The 6000-nt window shown below is 34.5% G+C and overlaps 1 protein-coding gene across 1 annotated transcript in view; it reads left to right on the top strand.

The window, feature by feature from the left end:
- The window catches only part of CSMD1 (CUB and Sushi multiple domains 1), an 805423-nt gene that overhangs the window by 727444 nt on the left and 71979 nt on the right, over nucleotides 1-6000 (top strand). The gene's annotated exons all lie outside the window — the stretch shown is intronic.

Raw genomic sequence — 6000 nt, 5'->3', positions numbered from 1 at the left:
TTTTTTATATTTTTTTTTTTTTTTTTTTTTTTTTTTTTAATGCTCTCTTGTTATTTTGTAGTGATTGAACTTGACTTCCCAGTGCAGCTGCGTTCCACCAAAACTATGCAGTTTATTACAAATAGGGAAGATCTGTGTGTGCAGAAAGTGTCGAATTTGCTGAGCACAGGATAGGAAACTCAGTCATTGAAATTTTTTTGAAAGATACCTGCAGAGCCTGCTTCTTCGTTGGTGGTTTGTTTTTTGTTTTTTTTTTCTCCTCAGTAATTTATAACCTTTCCTGGATATTAACTGCCCAAGCAAGCTCTCGTTAAGGCATAACAAAGAAGAGGTGGATGGTAAGGGTTTTTTTAAGTAGTGGTTGAAGAATTTAAAGTGCACTATAGTACTTGACACTCCCTCTGGTGAAAGGAGGGTGATTCAGGAAGCACACGGTACTTAGCTTGCTACTTTGCAAGCTCACGTTGCCTCTATAACGTTTACAAGCTTTTGTTTAACTTCTGGTTAGTCATTCAAGAGTAAATAAAGTGGTTACTTGGCTAATTTGTAATTGGCTGCCAGTAGAATTGGCAGTAGGGCTTGCCAGTAGGACCCCTCATAGATGCTCTTGTAATTTCATTGGATATTGCAAGACATTTAATTCTTCACCATCCATTTCATCCTATTTTTGAGCTTTTTACCTGTGAAACTGCTCTTATTTTCTCTCTATTCTGTGATGAGTCTGTGCATTTTAAAGTGGAAAATAACATATGGAATGCATGATCCATTAATTGAGGAACTAGTTCAGTAATCAGAAGTGTTATGTTTAGTTTTCTTGTGTGACCTGACCTAATCACTTAAGCCAGTGTCTGATTTCTTATCTATAAAGTGAGAATGTCTAAAGTAACAACAATAGTAAATCTCTGTCTCACGGAATATTTCAAGACCTGCAGCATAAAAGACTTAGCTTGCCCTGGAAATAGGGTAACGATGACAAGTGTCCAAAAAAGAAAGTTGGAAGGAATAAGTGGACTAAGCTGTGACTTTTTATGTGCCAAAAAAAATTACAGCACATGAGCTAAACAAAGGCAAAATGAAATATGAAGGAAGGCTTTTTGTTTATTTACAATTTCAAACATAGGACAGTGTTTCAATGAATAGTTGTTAAGTATCTTTTTCCTGTAAGTTTTTTGACTATTAATCACAGATGCTGTGGGAAAATAAAGTCCTTTGCTAAAATTAATTCTTAGAGACAATGTCATAATATCCACTGTAAGACTGAGCTCTAAAAAAAATCATCTGGGTTGTTTGGACATCCAGTTTCAAAGAATTTTTATTTGGAATTGGGAATTATTTGACTGAGCTTCCTTTAGACAGAGGGCCTTAGAGAGCTTTGAAAAATCTCAGCATAAAGGTTTAAATGTTCCAGCTCTTAAGAGATTATGCTTTGTGAAAGGAAGAATATGGTCCTGCAAATGCAAAATCTGTGCTGCTGTCGATTCATCAGTTGACTAGTAATGTGTAAATTAGCCAAGCAGTTATTGCCCTGTTGGTCTGCAGTTGCAAGTGACAAACAGATGTTGTGATTATAAGTGAGCTGAAAATGTTGAGTATGTTGTCTTGCAAAAAACGCTAGTGTTTAAGAGGCCTTGAAAGACTGTGGATTCTGTGTAATTTGGAAAAGTAAATTAAATCTCTAAATGTAATGCTCCTTAAGGTCACTGGAACAGCTTCATAGAAATTACCACATTTTGTGATAAAACATTGTCACACCTGGGTGAGAGCTCTGTGTCATTGCACCCATATCAGCTAGGCCTCATAAAGTTCCAGGGTGGATATTCAGAAAGTGGCTGGGAGAAAACCAGTATTTTATCCTGGTGCTCCTTGATATAAGGCTGCAATATTTTATGAGCACTCTGTAGAGATTCCTGTTTAAGACCAAAATTTTCACTCAGCTGACAGTGGCTGTAGTTCTCAGTCTCACATTGTTCAAGCATTTACTTAGTTAGCATGTTAGTTCCTGATCCTTGAAGGTGTTTTGTATGCTTCATCCTGTACTTTGAAATGGGAAAGCAAACAGAAAATCCTAGGTATTCTGCCATGGAGGGATATAATGGCACACGTGTTGTTAGCCATATTTAAAATTTTACATCTACACAGATATTTGTTGCAACCAGACTAACAGACTTCCTGCACTTTTTGGTCAGCCCAGCAAAAGGAAATGTACATTACTATGGGCTGTTAACTGTTAACAGTCTTATTTATATTTCATAGTTCAAAAGATCTTTTTGCTTTATTTTCTCTGAATACCACTTAGTTCACTGCAGAGCTTAAACTATGCCTTTGGACTCTGGGCATTATTAATTTTTATAACATAAGCAGCAATTACAACTGATATATTTCCCCTGTGGCCTTACATTAAATTGTAAGTGTCTTGACATTGTTCTGTGTAATTCGGCAGCCTGACTGTACCATATTTCATGCCATTCTAAAGCTGATTTCTTTAGAGGTTCATCTGTACTATATATTGTTAAAATTAACCACAATTAACAAATGGCATGAAGTTCCCTGGTAGTCAGAACACAAAGTATACAACCTGTTATGCTCAAAATCTCAATTATGGCTAAAAATCCCTATTCTGGGTTTGACTGGAATAGAATTAATTTTCACAAAAACCTGAACAGGGACACAACCATAGTAGTTGACCCAAACTAGCCAAGGGTATATTCAATACTGTATGACATCATGCTCAGTGTATAAACTGAGGAAATTGGCTTGGGGAAGGTGGGATCATGGCTTGGGAACAGACTGTGCATTGAGTTGTGGGTGGTGAGCAATGGCATTGTGCATCACTTGCTTTGTGTGTCCTTTTATTAGTATTATTGTTGTTATTATTTTTTCTCACAACCCACAAGTTTTTACCTTTTTTTCTTTTGATTCTCCTCCCCATCCCACCTGGAGGGCCTAAACCATGACAACCCTGCATTTTTTAAGTCTAGCAAATAATTTACTGTTAGTATAAATGAAATATTAGGAGTTTAATAAAATAATTGCTACTCCAGCTTAAATTGTTATTGGAATCAAAGAAGGAAAAAAGAAGAATAAATGAAAGCTATTATGCTGGAAAACAGTATGGTTAGAATTGTTATACACACACGTCCCATTATCTAACTTTTTCCCTGGTGCTACAGTCATGCTTCACTGCTCCTTGGGAACCCAAGATTAATGGGTTCAGTTTGGTCTTTTGTGTTGGGGGAGATACTGCAGATTGTCAGCATCTGGAGCCCTTCAACCAGAATATTGTGATACTGATGATTTCTTCCTCACTGTAGGATCCACTTAGAGCCATTTTGGTTTGCTAACATTTTTACACCATGCTGTTGGTCAAGTGCAATTTGCACATTATATATCGTCTATTTTACATGTAGTTATTATTTTTTGTCCTTTTTCTTGAGCCTGAAAACCATTTCTGTCCAGTATTGAGTTACAGTTTTTTAAACTGACTGCCAGTGAGTTGTGTCTAGCTTTAGATGGTACACAGGGTTGTCACCTTCTTACCATATTATGCTTATACTCCTCTATACTGTATCTGGTGTCCCCATCTCTCAAGGTGTTATATAATGCCTGTGTTTGCCTACATGTCACCATGTGAAAGTCCTAAATAGTCTACACAGAGTAATTACTTTTAACAAAAATACCTAAATAGAGCTAAGATTGTACCAGAAAAATATAATAGAAAATTATTAAGATAAATCAAAAGTAAAACAAATTAGGCATACCCACCTGTCAGAGTTAAATAAAAATAAAGTTATAGGTGGGTCGATAAAAAGGTCACACCTGACAAACCTTGGTCTTGAAGACTTGCATGCTCAGTATGAAGTCTGTGACCTGTTACTAGCAAAGGCAATACTGTATTGCTAGGCTACAGGATTGCACTTCATATTGCAAATATTTTCTGTTTAGAATTGCAGTACTGAGGGGATCAATTTGGAGTTTTTTCTGAGTAACATGTTTAGGACTCATCTTAAGATGTCCTATTATATTGAAAATTAAGTAGTGCTTAAGAGGTTACTGCAGATGACTTCAGTGGCCTTCACCACTAGTTTCTTGATCTTAACCAGCCTCTGTTGCAATAACAATGTAATTGTTTCTTTAATAGGTTGAAAAGAAAAAGCCATGTTTATTGTGCTTCTTTAAATTTGCCTTTTACATTTGAAAACTATTTCAGTAATTTAATTGATTTAGTTAGCTGTGTAAATGAGTTTCACTGTGTTGTCCACAAACAGTTGATTTATTTGAGTATCTTAGTTTATAGATTTTAATCCTGGGGTTTGTTGTTTTCCTTTTTATTTTTTCTAATAATCCTTCAAGTGAAAAAATGAATAAAAATTATATTTTAAGTAGAAATAATGTTGCTTAATTGGGAACAATAATTCTTTAATAGAAAATCAACAGACACCTACATTTTTTGGCATCTTTAATGTAGGACCTAGTTTTACTGCTTTTGTTGGGTGAAATTTCTTAGAACTATTGATACACTGCACCTAAATCCAGACATTTAAAGGAAGTATCTCAGGAGTCTAATCAACTCTATGATCTCTCTGCAGTCAGTGGACAGAAACATCCATCTTTAGGTGATAATTGATGTTATAGGTGCTCCTTAGTGTGATGAACTATGCATACAACAAACATTTTAAAATAGAGAGCTAGATATTGAAAGCTGAAAGAAGGAAATCAGGGATATGTGCAACAAACAATAAAAAAATAGTTATAGATATAAACCAAATTCTATAATTCTGCACTTGTGAAAGAAAGCTCCAACTTCTACTGGACATCACTGTATGCCTAAGATGTATTCCAACATGATGTAGAGAATTCATATTATAGCAGCAGTTACAGTCTCAGTGTCCTGGGTACTGATGTTTGGTTATCAGTGGAGTTCAACACAGTTTTCCCTATGAATAATGTTCATAGGCTTATTATAGTGGTGAATGTTGAGCCAGATTTATTTTCTGCAAGCCATAGTCCTACCATGATTCTTCTGAAAAGATACTGATCTCTGCAAGCTTGAGATGATGCACTGCTGCAAATATGCAGTGACTTGTACATCAATATGGAGTCAAGGTAATTTTTTTCAATATTGCTTTAATCCAGTCCTAAATGTTAGTATTCAGTAAACAGTTTTGTGTTAGACTCTGTGTATATAACAAAATATGCTGCTTTGCTTGACCTGCATCCAGTCTAAGTAATCATACTCAATCCTTATGTATGGATATTGTAACTTGTTTTCAAAAAAAAACACCTTGTCTTTGTTACTGACTTTTTGACACAATTACAAATTTCTTGTTGTTTCTTTTTTTCCCCATCAGCACATGTCTAAACATTTCAACTATAGGACACAAGTTTTTGAGGACCATGCTGGTCAGAAAATTCTCTCTGTGAGCAGTATTTGTAGTAGTAATAATTAAGGTTTAGCAAGATGTACTTTCATTTCAAAACTTAAAGAAGTGCATTCTATCTTACTTCAGGTGTACTGTAAATTCAGCATTTAAGAAACTGCACTCACATAAGTTACATTCCTTTGCTAAATATTAATACAATTGTCATGTAGTATCTTTGGGGGAATATGTAAATAAAAAACTACATTAATTTCAATCTGAAAAAAATACACCTGATGAATCAGTCTATGGTACTTTGTCATGTACATTTTTACCATATTTGGCAAAGTGATTAATTTTTTACTTTGATGTCTAAGAGCACAATGTTGTTTTTAATCAAACTTTTAATAAATAATTTTATGTACTATGTAGCTCAAAGAACAATTTTATATTTATAAATGTATCAAATTTGTAGTAGATTTTTTACTGTGAGTGAACTTACTGAACAAACTGTATGTTTCCTGATTGCAGTTTCCTCATGTAAAATAGTATAAACTGGTTTGTGATTATAAAATATGTTTTGAACTTTATGATATTTCTGCATAAGAAGTCTGAATCTTCACTAAAGATTCCAAAAGTAATG

The sequence above is a fragment of the Chaetura pelagica genome, unplaced genomic scaffold (genome assembly GCF_000747805.2).
Source record: "Chaetura pelagica isolate M959 unplaced genomic scaffold, ChaPel_1.0 scaffold90, whole genome shotgun sequence".
Lineage (NCBI taxonomy): Eukaryota > Metazoa > Chordata > Aves > Apodiformes > Apodidae > Chaetura > Chaetura pelagica.
Note: the sequence above shows the minus strand (reverse complement) of the source record. Positions and strands in the feature narration are given on the sequence as shown.